Raw genomic sequence first — 13,637 nt, 5'->3', positions numbered from 1 at the left:
CCCTTTTGTGCCTCCAGTGGCACAGTGGGATCTCAACGTAGTTCTGGGATTCCTCAAATCACATTGGTTTAAAACCAGTCAAATCTGTGGATTTGAAGCATCTCACATGAAAAGTGACCATGCTCTTGGCCCTGGCCTGGGCCAGGCGAGTGTCAAATTGGTGGTTTTTTTCTCAAAAAAGCCCATATCTGTTTGTCCATTCGGACAGGGCAGAGCTGCGGACTCGTCCCCAGTTCTCTCCCTAAGGTGGTGTCAGTGTTTCACCTGAACCAGCTTATTGTGGTGCCTTGCGCCTACTAGGGACTTGGAGGACTCCAAGTTGCTAGATGTTGTCAGGGCCCTGAAAATATAGGTTCCAGGACGGCTGGAGTCAGGAAAACTGACTTGCTGTTATCCTGTATGCACCCAACAAACTGGGTGCTCTTGCTTCTAAGCAGACTATTGCTAGTTGGATGTGTAATACAATTCAGCTTGCACATTCTGTGGCAGGCCTGCCACAGCCAAAATATGTAAATGCCCATTCCACAAGGAAGGTGGGCTCATCTTGGGCGGCTGCCCGAGGAGTCTCGGCTTTACAACTTTGCCGAGCGGCTACTTAGTCAGGGGCAAACACGTTTGTAAAATCCTACAAATTTGATATCCTGGCTAAGGAGGACCTGGAGTTCTCTCATTCGGTGCTGCAGAGTCATCCGCACTCTCCCGCCCGTTTGGGAGCTTTGGTATAATCCCCATGGTCCTTTCAGGAACCCCAGCATCCACTAGGACGATAGAGAAAATAAGAATTTACTTACCGATAATTCTATTTCTCGGAGTCCGTAGTGGATGCTGGGCGCCCATCCCAAGTGCGGATTATCTGCAATACTTGTACATAGTTACAAAAATCGGGTTATTATTGTTGTGAGCCATCTTTTCAGAGGCTCCGCTGTTATCATACTGTTAACTGGGTTCAGATCACAGGTTGTACAGTGTGATTGGTGTGGCTGGTATGAGTCTTACCCGGGATTCAAAATCCTTCCTTATTGTGTACGCTCGTCCGGGCACAGTATCCTAACTGAGGCTTGGAGGAGGGTCATAGGGGGAGGAGCCTGTGCACACCACCTGATCCTAAAGCTTTACTTTTTGTGCCCTGTCTCCTGCGGAGCCGCTATTCCCCATGGTCCTTTCAGGAACCCCAGCATCCACTACGGACTCCGAGAAATAGAATTATCGGTAAGTAAATTCTTATTTTCTAACACGTACTGTATTTATAGCTCCTATTAAAATAATTCAAAAGTAGAATAGGATAGTAAACAGAAAATAATAAATAATCATTATCATCAGGATTCTCATAATAATAATAATAATAATAATAATAATAATAAAACCTAGATAAAAGTATAACCTTGCACAGTAAATTGAATTGACCTGCTCCTACCTTATTTTGCTACTTAGTACATAGCTGTCCTGTTCAGAATTCATTAATGGCATCAAGAAAGTGACAGATGGTTTCACAGCTATTTACAGCTTTGAGATAAGAAGCCCCAGAGCCTCAGCTGGGAATCTATCAACAATAGACCTCCAAATACACTTCCAACAAAACAATTGTCTCCACTATAATTCCAGGAAAATAATAATATGAAAGCTGTTGGTGATGAAAGTGAGTTTCTTCCACACTTCTCTTACAGTCAACATTCTATTATTAAATTAAGGTGCAGATTTGCATGAATGCACATCTGAGTCTTCCTCTGATTATTTCACCTCACTATGTACTAATTCCTGACCTCACCCAGCATATAACTGAATTCAATTTTGGCTCATAGATCCATCCATCCAGTTGGCCACCCCCTGCATCACAAGATGAAATAGTTTCAAACCTGTTTAGTATTTCATTCTCTGAAACATCTGTCTGTAACCCTGTGATTTAGGGGGTTATACAGGTTTGTTAACAAACCAAAAAACACACTACTGGGCAAAACCAGTTGCACTGCAGATGGGCAGATGTAACATGTGCAGAGAGAATTAGATTTGGCTGGATTATATTGTTTCTGTGCATGGTAAATACCGGCTGCTTTATTTTTACACTGAAATTTCGATTTCAGTTTGAACACATCCCACCCAAATGCATTCAGTATGATTTACTGGCGGTCGGGATGCCAGCTGTCAATATACCGACAGCGGTATCCCGGCCACCAGTATGCCGTGAGCAGGGCGAGCGCAAAAAGTCCCTTTGCTGGCTGGCCACGCAACAGGCTCTGTGACTCTCTGCACTCGCCACCAGAGCTATTCCCACTCTATGAGTGTCATGGACACCCATAAGTGAGAATAGTTCTTTAGTGCCGATATTCCGGCTGGCAACATTGCCAGCTGTTGGGATTCCAGTGTCAACATCCTGACTGCCTGGATCCTGACAGCTAGCAAATTAAACGGATCCCACCCAAGTCTAACTCTGTGCACATCTTACATCTGCCACACCTGCAGTTCAACATGGTTTTGGCCACTAGTGTATTTTTTTTTGTTCACTAACAAACCTGAAAACGGCCATTAATTAGGTTACATTGTGGTATTATCACTGTCTGAAAACCAAGATTAAGGAGCCTGTGATTTCTGCCTATCCTTTTGATTATTATTAAATTAACGAAAATCATTATTTAACAAGCTTATAATTCAGGAAATATTACTGATATCTCCGACATTAAAGCTCACCATCAACCCCATACAATGTCAAGTTCCAAAATTAAAAGTTTTTGTAGCTTAACTAGGATAGGTAATGCCACCTTTAGGTGGCTATAGCAAGTTCCTTCCTCTAGAAAGAGCTGTCAGAGAGATCCATTTAGACAGCTCTTCTTCCTCCTGCTCTCACAATGCACATGTGTGACCTGAGGTAACCATGCACAGTAACACTGATGGGACAGAACACAGCAGTATAAACTTTAGCTGCTGTAATTAGTGACAAAACAGCCACTTATTGGAGCACCTGCCCCAGGTTGGCGGCTTTGGTAAAAGTTCCTAAAATGTGTTACCAAATTGTCACTAATTGCAACAACAGGTAACATTAGATATCAGTGCATTTATCTAAATTTCTAAAACTACCCCCCTAAATTAGCCGATATTGTAAGGATATAAGGAAAAATAAGTAACAAAGGGATCGCTGTTATGAAATCTAATATACTGTAGCATCTGTGCATAGAAAAATGTTGTTGTTGCAAATACACAGAAACATAAAACTTGTTTTGGAATGTATATATCAATACGAACAACAAGTTTTGCTATCTTTATGCAATACATAGAGATGCTAAAATTGTTATTAAAATGGTTCTCAAACTTCTGTATCTTATCAAATCTATGTAAATGTTCCAAAAATCCCAGAAAATTTAACACTTTTTGTCAGTTTTGAAGATTCAATGATTTGAGCCGATTTGGCCATGTCCAAAGTTGCGTAAAATGTTGTTTGAACATTGCACATCTACCACATTCAACTACCACATTGACTTTCTGTCTCCTTTTTAAACTCAGTTCCAGAACTTAGGTCAAGTTAGAGTATATATGAACCTGAAACGTGAGCAAATAAGGGGTCAAAGAGATTTGCACACATGTATTTGGTACATTGGACAGCACCATTTAGAACACATGATGATCATCTTTTAAATTTATTGAAGGCATGTGCACATGGGGTCTAATTCAATTGCGGACAGAAAGTGGCTATTATACGCAAATCGGTCAATGTTTTCTTACTGCACATGTGACTGAGCTGTAGTGCACACATGCAGTGATTGAATTGTGATATCAGTCGCACTGAGGAACTAGTCGCAAAGTGAGAGACAGGAAGACCTCATTTGGGGGTGGTAATGTGGGGGTGGTTGGATAAACGCAGGCAAGTCATAGCTGTTTCGACAGCGTTTTCTGGGCGTGCATAAATTAGCAGTTAGATTGCTTGGAAAGTGATAAAATGGAGAGTGAAACAGTGCTAGCCAGTCAGGTCCTAAATGCCATGTCACAGGCTGTGTTTAAGAAATGGCAGTTAGGAGCTGATTGGCTGGTACTTTTTCACTCTCCATTTTATCGCTTTCCAAGCGATGCTGCATCTAGACCGCAGTCTTGCTTGCTACTGGAGAGCCCTCTGCATCCCAGAATAGTAGCTCAGCCTGCGCGTCTACAGAGGCAATCAGACTCTGTGACATGACCTAACTTACAATGATGGTACCGATGTATGAGCAATTGTATGTCCTCAGATGAAAATGATGTGACAGCAGTGGCTATCCCTATGCTTAGGCTGGCTTCTGCCCATATTAGCTTATAGTTGCAATTGCATAAGACAAAAGATAGCAACAGCAATCTCAAGAACATCCACATCTGAATTATGCCCATGAAGCAGAATTCATGTAAATGAATGGCTGAACTCAGTGATCACAAAAGCAGGGTAGATGTGCAGGAATGTGCTACAATGTTCAAAGGTGAAGACAAGGCAGCATGGCTACATATTTGTATATATGGCATTATTACTAGAGATGAGCGGGTTCGGTTCCTCGGAATCCGAACCCCCCCGAACTTCAGCCTTTTTACACGGGTCCGAGGCAGACTCGGATCTTCCCGCCTTGCTCGGTTAACCCGAGCGCACCCGAACGTCATCATCCCGCTGTCGGATTCTCGTGAGGCTCGGATTCTATCGCGAGACTCGGATTCTATATAAGGAGCCGCGCGTCGCCGCCATTTTCACACGTGCATTGAGATTGATAGGGAGAGGACGTGGCTGGCGTCCTCTCCGTGTAGAATAGATTAGAGAGACACTTGATTTACTACTTGGGGAGCATTAGGAGTACTCAGTACAGTGCAGAGTTTTGCTGATAGTGACCAGTGACCACCAGTTTTATTTATAATCCGTTCTCTGCCTGAAAAAAAACGATACACAGTCACATACCATATCTGTGCTCAGCCTCAGTGTGCTGCATGATAATATCATCTATGTATATCTGACTGTGCTGAGTGCTCACTGCTCACACAGCTGAATTGTGGGGGAGACTGGGGTGCAGTTAATAGCAGGAGTACAGTGCACACTTTTGCTGCCAGTGTGACTGACCAGTGACCACCAGTATATTGTCTGCCTGAAAAAGTTAAACAAACACTCCTGTGGTGTTTTTTTTTTTTATTCTATAAACGCATTCTGCTGACAGTGTCCAGCAGGTCCGTCATTCATTATATTATATAAATATTTACCTGCAGTAGTGTTATATTTTTTTTGTTCATCTCTATCATCTTTATCATCTCTATATTAGCAGACGCAGTACGGTAGTCCACGGCTGTGGCTACCTCTGTGTCGTCAGTGCTCGTCCATAATTGTATACCTACCTGTGGTGGGTTTTTTTTTTCTATCTTCTTCATACTAGTAGTTTAGGAGTCTGCTGACAGTGTCCAGCAGGTCCGTCATTATATTATATATACCTGCAGTAGTGATATATATATATTTTTTATATCATTATCATCTCTATACTAGCAGACGCAGTACGGTAGTCCACGGCTGTAGCTACCTCTGTGTCGTCAGTGCTCGTCCATAATTGTATACCTACCTGTGGTGGGGTTTTTTTTTCTATCTTCTTCATACTAGTAGTTTAGGAGTCTGCTGACAGTGTCCAGCAGGTCCGTCATTATATTATATATACCTGCAGTAGTGATATAAATATATTTTTTATATCATTATCATCTCTATACTAGCAGACGCAGTACGGTAGTCCACGGCTGTAGCTACCTCTGTGTCGTCAGTGCTCGTCCATAATTGTATACCTACCTGTGGTGGGGTTTTTTTTTTCTATCTTCTTCATACTAGTAGTTTAGGAGTCTGCTGACAGTGTCCAGCAGGTCCGTCATTATATTATATATACCTGCAGTAGTGATATATATATATTTTTTATATCATTATCATCTCTATACTAGCAGACGCAGTACGGTAGTCCACGGCTGTAGCTACCTCTGTGTCGTCAGTGCTCGTCCATAATTGTATACCTACCTGTGGTGGGGTTTTTTTTTCTATCTTCTTCATACTAGTAGTTTAGGAGTCTGCTGACAGTGTCCAGCAGGTCCGTCATTATATTATATATACCTGCAGTAGTGATATATATATATTTTTTATATCATTATCATCTCTATACTAGCAGACGCAGTACGGTAGTCCACGGCTGTTGCTACCTCTGTGTCATCAGTGCTCGTCCATAATTGTATACCTACCTGTGGTGGGGTTTTTTTTTCTATCTTCTTCATACTAGTAGTTTAGGAGTCTGCTGACAGTGTCCAGCAGGTCCGTCATTATATTATATATACCTGCAGTAGTGATATATATATATTTTTTATATCATTATCATCTCTATACTAGCAGACGCAGTACGGTAGTCCACGGCTGTAGCTACCTCTGTGTCGTCAGTGCTCGTCCATAATTGTATACCTACCTGTGGTGGGGGGGGGGGTTTCTATCTTCTTCATACTAGTAGTTTAGGAGTCTGCTGACAGTGTCCAGCAGGTCCGTCATTATATTATATATACCTGCAGTAGTAATATATATATTTTTTATATCATTATCATCTCTATACTAGCAGACGCAGTACGGTAGTCCACGGCTGTAGCTACCTCTGTGTCGTCAGTCACTCGTCATCCATAAGTATACTAGTATCCATCCATCTCCATTGTTTACCTGAGGTGCCTTTTAGTTGTGCCTATTAAAATATGGAGAACAAAAATGTTGAGGTTCCAAAAATAGGGAAAGATCAAGATCCACTTCCACCTCGTGCTGAAGCTGCTGCCACTAGTCATGGCCGAGACGATGAAATTCCATCAATGTCGTCTGCCAAGGCCGATGCCCAATGTCATAGTACAGAGCATGTAAAATCCAAAACACAAAATATCAGTAAAAAAAGGACTCAAAAATCTAAAATAAAATCGTCAGAGGAGAAGCGTAAACTTGCCAATATGCCATTTACCACACGGAGTGGCAAGGAACGGCTGAGGCCCTGGCCTATGTTCATGGCTAGTGGTTCAGCTTCACATGAGGATGGAAGCACTCAGCCTCTCGCTAGAAAAATGAAAAGACTTAGGGGTATATGCAATTCACGGTGAATCGCGGCAAATTATCGCCGTTTTTTAATTCGACACAATTCGACAGGTGAATTCCGGCAGGTGGCTGCCGGAATTCACCATATTCAATGAAAAACGGATTCGACATTCCCGCGGGCGAAAAACGGCCGATTTGCCGGATTTTGCCGCGATTTAAAAAAACGGGAAAAAACGGGAAAAAATGGCGTGGGGTCCCTCCTCCAAAGCATAACCAGCCTCGGGCTCTTCGAGCTGGTCCTGGTTCTAAAATTGCGGGGGCAAAATTGACAGGGGATCCCCCGTATTTTTAAAACCAGCACCGGGCTCTGCGCCTGGTGCTGGTGCAAAAAATACGGGGGACAAAACGAGTAGGGGTCCCCCGTATTTTTCACACCAGCATCGGGCTCCACTAGCTGGACAGATAATGCCACAGCCGGGGGTCACTTTTATACAGTGCCCTGCGGCCGTGGCATTAAATATCCAACTAGTCACCCCTGGCCGGGGTACCCTGGGGAAGTGGGGACCCCCCAGCCACCCAATGGCCAGGGGTGAAGCCCGAGGCTGTCCCCCCCATCCAATGGGCTGCGGATGGGAGGCTGATAGCCTGGAGTAAAATGTCTGAATATTGTTTTTTCCAGTAGTACTACAAGTCCCAGCAAGCCTCCCCCGCAAGCTGGTACTTGGAGAACCACAAGTACCAGCATGCGGGAGAAAAACGGGCCCGCTGGTACCTGTAGTACTACTGGGAAAAAAATACCCAAATAAAAACAGGACACACACACCGTGAAAGTAAAACTTTATTTCATACGTCGACACACACATACTTACCTATGTTCACACGCCGACATCGGTCCTCTTCTCCATGTAGAATCCACGGATACCTGAAAAGAAAAGATCAATATACTCACCTCAACCAGGGTCCAGAGATAAATCCATTTTTAGAACCAGGACCAGCTCGAAGAGCCCGAGGCTGGTTATGCTTTGGAGGGGGGACCCCACGCCATTTTATTCAGGGATTTTACCATCCATCTATAAAAAAATAAAAAAAAATAAAAAAATATTATTTTAAAAAATATATAAATATTACTTGTGCCTCCAAAAAAGACAAACCAAGTACCTAATCCCTTCTAATATAAATAGTTCTGATATTACCAAGAAAAAAAAAAAAAAAACATGTTTTAATTTTTTTTTATTGGTTTCACCCTCCAAAGTGTGGCGGATTGGGCCAGGTGTTTGTGTCGGCCACTTGGGTCGCTTAGCTTAGCCATCCAGCGACCTCGGTGCAAATTTTAGGACTAAAAATAATATTGTGAGGTGTGAGGTGTTCAGAATAGACTGAAAACGAGTGGAAAATATGGTTATTGAGGTTAATAATACTTTGGGATCAAAATGACCCCCAAATTCTATGATTTAAGCTGTTTTTTAGGGTTTTTTGAAAAAAACACCCGAATCCAAAACACACCCGAATCCGACAAAAAAATTTCGGTGAGGTTTTGCCAAAACGCGTTCGAACCCAAAACACGGCCGCGGAACCGAACCCAAAACCAAAACACAAAACCCGAAAAATTTCCGGTGCACATCTCTAATTATTACTTAAAGCAAACAATTGTGTTATTCTGTTGCACTATATATTTTCGAACGTAGGGCCTGATTCAGAGATTTATGTAAGCTTGATGTTTACATATCTCCAATTATTTATTATTACTTATTATTTATTAACAGTTTCTTATATAGTGCAGCATATTCCATTGCGCTTTACAATTAGAACATTAATAGAACAAACTGAGCAAAAACAGGCAGACATAGAGGTAGGAGGGCCCTGCTCGCAAGCTTACAGTCTATAGGGAAATAGGCAATGATACACTAGGATAGATGATACCTATTGCATAATGGTCCTGCCAGATTGCAAAGGTTCTTAATGGGCTGTATGATGTGATCACCCAGCAATGTTGGCCAAGGGTCAGGAGGGTGTGAGAGTAAAGAAAGACAAGATATGTGATGTTATGTGTACTGTACAGAGAGGATGTAATTGGATAGGGAAGCACTGAAGATTATGTGGGTGGGTCTGGAATTTGATAGGCTTGTCTGAACAGGTGAGTTTTCAGGGAACATTTAAAGGTTTGGAGACTAGAGGAGAGTCTTATTGTACGTAGGAGGGCATTCCACAGAGTGGGTGAAGCCCGGATAAAGTCCTGTAATTTTGAGTGGGAACAAGTAATGCGTGTGGATGAGAGACGAAGATCTTGTGCAGAGCGGAGAGGTCGGGTAGGGAGATATTTTGAGATGAGGAAAGAGATGTATGTCCAAGGTTTTTTCTTATCTGCACATGCGCAAAAGGTACACTGCGCGTGTGCAGATCTGTGATTGACATGCTGCTGGCAACTGGGGAGGCAATGGGACATTGACTTAGAGCATTGCAGAAGGGGGGGGGGGGGGGCATTTTCTGAGAGTACCGAAGCCATTGGCTGCATCCTTGGAAACAGCCTCCATGAAACAGTGTGATTTTGTAATCTGATGTCCGGTGGTCACACAGTTGACCAGATGCTGAATCTTCAGAGGCAGCAAGTGGATCACAGAAGCCTGCAGTAGGCGTCTTTTTGCTAAAGACACCTCCTGTAGCTTTTGCACATTTTAGCACAGCCGCTGCCTACCATGACACAGAGGCTGCACCATACAACTTTGAATCAGGCCCAATGAGCCTCTAAATGTTTGTGCCGTTTTTTATTTTTAGATAAACTAAAATAATGCGAAACTACACATTTGAAAATAATTGAAAAGAATAAGCCGCATATACATAGTATAATTGTTTACACTGTATAATACCTTATATAATATAATTTTTTTTAACTATCCCCAATATACAACAAATCCTTGAACTGTTGATATTGTTAGACCAATGTTTTATCCTGGGTTGTGTTGCAACTGTCTTTCTACAAAGAAATAAAATCTATGGAATACAAAGAAATGTGATACAGGTGACTGTCTCATTGTGCTTACTGGCGTTAAATAGATGTTCTGTAAGTAAATAATCATCTTCCAATAAAACTAAGAAGAAATAAGTCAAAGCTTTCAGTAAATGCTCCAGCCATAAAAAAAAAATACTGGATGTACATCACCAAGATACTGTAACAAAAGAGCATTGAAATGATAAAATGTAGCCTGTGCTTGTTATAATTGTTTCCAAGAGCGCAGATGTTAACGTTCCTGTTGTTATAACTGGATAAGCTACAGCAGTGTGTATTTCTCCATAATGTGAGAGCTTGGAGTTATTGGTATTTTGTGTTCAATGATGATAATAATACATGCCTGTGGTGAAGATTCTAATCCTACAATGTATATTCTAAAAGAAGAATCTTAATGGCTTTCTTGGGACCTGAAGCATCATAGTGCAGAAGTCTGGCGCCAGGAGCTGTGATGGTGGGTAAACCAAAGGTGCTCAGCGTGATTTAGTAATTCTAAGAGGGTAGGGGGTTAGAAGCACACTGCGGGCCTGGAAGTTTCAGCCTGTTGTTTTGGCTGTGAAAAATAATTAACTGAGAATCAAGCACCTTCAACTGCAGAGGGAATGGAATTCTCTGAAGTGTTGTCTTAACTGAGATGCTCTTCATACATAAGCTTAGGCTTCTGCCTCATATAACAAAATCATTTTCAGTTAACTGTGTTATCACTGCAGCTATTATTAGGGAAAATAATTTTTTAAACATCTTGACTGCAAATTGCTTCCTACCTCGTGGACTGCATGCTTTTGTGCTTGAAGACAATCAAAGGCTCGATAAGACCACAATGGGAATAATGTAAGCCTGTGGGATAGGTTTGGAATTTGTTCTGCTCTAAAATGGTTTATACACAATTGATATATATGAATCCTTTCCTAGCTGTAAAAGATACATTTAATGAAAGACCAGCAGATTGTGGTTATGAAGATTTGTCTTTTGTACATTAACTTGAAACCTACAAATTCATCCCAGGGACCAAGGAATAGATAGATAGATAGATAGATAGATAGATAGATAGATAGATAGATAGATAGATAGATAGATAGATAGATAGATAGATAGATAGATAGTCAATTAAAGCAGTTATTATCTTTTACATTTGCTATGCCCCTGCATTGAAGGGACCATGTATGGATGTGCTCAATTAAATTGTATGCAGAATGATGGGCAACTGGCTGGCATTACTCATGGTCCCAGTACAGTTATATTATATGACAAACCCAACTAAATTGCATTTTGTTTTGTGGGACAAGATATTTTAATGATCAGATTCATTAGCTTAAAGTGCTTGTTTAAGTAACTACAAATAAAATATTACAATAATTGAATAAGTGATTACATAGATATTCCCTTCCTTGCTGTAGCTGGGTAGACACCTATACAACAATCATCCACCCATTCACAGGTAATTGTATAGGTGTGTATGCAGGACCATTGTAGTAGCGTTATCCAATAAATGTACAGTGTTCCTGCAATGATAGGGATCAGGAGGTTGCATCGTATGAGCTGTTTAATATTTATCTGCCTGACCTCCCAATCCCATAGATACCCATATACACCAAACTATTTCTAGTGTATGGGGCCCAAACTGGGGGCAAAGAACTCGGCTGATCTGCATTTAACTGATCAGATGAACAGACATTTATCTAGGAGTCTGAGCACCCCAGGCAAAGTAAAGCACTGCCCCCCATATTGTAAATAAGGACAGCACACACCAAAAAAGGGGTGCGATCTATGGGGAAGGGATGTGGCCCCACAATAGTACAATACCCGCAATTCAAATAACCTTACTCACATTACATTGCACAGCAGTGTCCCTTATTCACATTACACCCCACAGTTAGACCCCTTATTCACATTATACCACACAGTAGTGTCCCTTATTCACATTATACCACACAGTAGTGTCCCTTATTCACATTATGCCACACAGTAGACCCCTTATTCACATTATATCACACAGTAGTGTCCCTTATTCAGGAAGCATTTAAAATACTGCTAGTCAGGATCCCGGTGGTCACAATGCTGATGCCGGAATCCCAACTAGCAGTGAAATGCCACAGCAGGAATCCTGATGACACAGGCTATTCTCACTCTGTCGATAGAGTAGAACCTGTGGCAAGCGCAGCTAGCCACCATGTCTGCAGCATGGCAGGTTCACTGCGCTCGCCCCACTGCTGGCATTACGGTGGATGGAATCCTGCTGTCGGGATCATGACAGCTGGGATCTCATCCGTCGACATTTCATACTGATTCCCCTTATTCATATTATGCCAAACTGAAGTAGCCCTTATCCACATTACACCACACACTGGGGACTCTTATTCATATTATACCACACAATAGTACCCCTTATACATATTATGCTCAGCAGATAAAGGAATAAATCCCCCCAGGAGGGAGCAGGAATCAGTGAGGAGGAGGGGTATAACACATGCATAGGGAGAAATAATGACGTCAGGAGGAAACAGTCAGTGAAGTGGGGGGGAGGTGAGGCATATAGTACATACATGGGGATAGGGGCGGATCCAGAAGAAAATGATAGGGGGGGCACCATGGAAGGGGCAAGTACATTTGCGTGTGGCTTCGGTGCATGTGAGGTGGCGCTTCTTATACAATGCCCACAGTTGTAGCGCTCATTATGCAATGTCCACTGTACTGGTAGTGCCCCTTATATAGACCCCATAGTAGTGGTGCCCCTTTTGCAAAGCCCGTATTGCCCCCAGTAGTAATGTTGCCTGTAGTAATGCCCCCAGTCATTATGCCCCCAGTGGTAATTCCCCTGCAGTTATGACCCCAGTAGTTTACCCCCCCCTTTTAGTTTAGCCTCCCAGTGGTAATGCCCCCAGTAGTTTAGCCACCAGTAGTAATGCCCCCCTGTAGTTTGCCCCATTGTAGTTTAGCCCCTGTAGTTATGCCCCCTTGTAGCTTAGCCTTCAGTAGTAATGCCCCCAGTAGTTTGGCCCCTGTAGTTATCCCCCAGTAGTTTGACCCCTGTAGTTAAGCCCCCAGTAGTTTGGCCCCCCTGTAGTTTAGCCCCCAAGTAGTAATGCCCCTGTAGTTAAGCCGCCAGTAGTAATGCCCCTGTAGTTACGCCGCCAGTAGTTAGCACCTTTGTAGTTGGCCCCCAGTAATAGTCCCCCAGTAGTTTGCCCCCAGTAGATGCCACCCAGTAATAATATCCCCCAGCAGTTTGCCCCCAGTAGATGCCCCCCAGTAATAATGTCCCCCAGTAGTTTGCCCCCAGTAGATGCCCCCCAGTAATAATGTCCGCCAGCAGTTTGCCCCCAGTAGATGCCCCCCAGTAATAATGTCCCCCAGCAGTTTGCCCCCAGTAGATGCCCCCCAGTAATAATGTCCTCCAGTAGTTTGCCCCCAGTAGATGCCCCCCAGTAATAATGTCCTCCAGTAGTTTGCCCCCAGTAGTAATGCCCCCTAGGAGTTTGCCCCCAATAGATGACCCCCCAGTAGTAATGCCCCCAGTAGATGCCCCCCAGTAATAATGCCCCCAGTGGATGGCCCCCAGAAAAAATGTACTCCAGTAGCTGCCCCCAATAGATGACCCCCCAGTAGTAATGCCCCCAGTAG

Source organism: Pseudophryne corroboree, chromosome 6, assembly GCF_028390025.1.
Source record: "Pseudophryne corroboree isolate aPseCor3 chromosome 6, aPseCor3.hap2, whole genome shotgun sequence".
NCBI classification, from domain to species: domain Eukaryota; kingdom Metazoa; phylum Chordata; class Amphibia; order Anura; family Myobatrachidae; genus Pseudophryne; species Pseudophryne corroboree.
The sequence above is the reverse complement of the archived record's forward strand: the minus strand, read 5'-3'. Positions refer to the sequence as shown.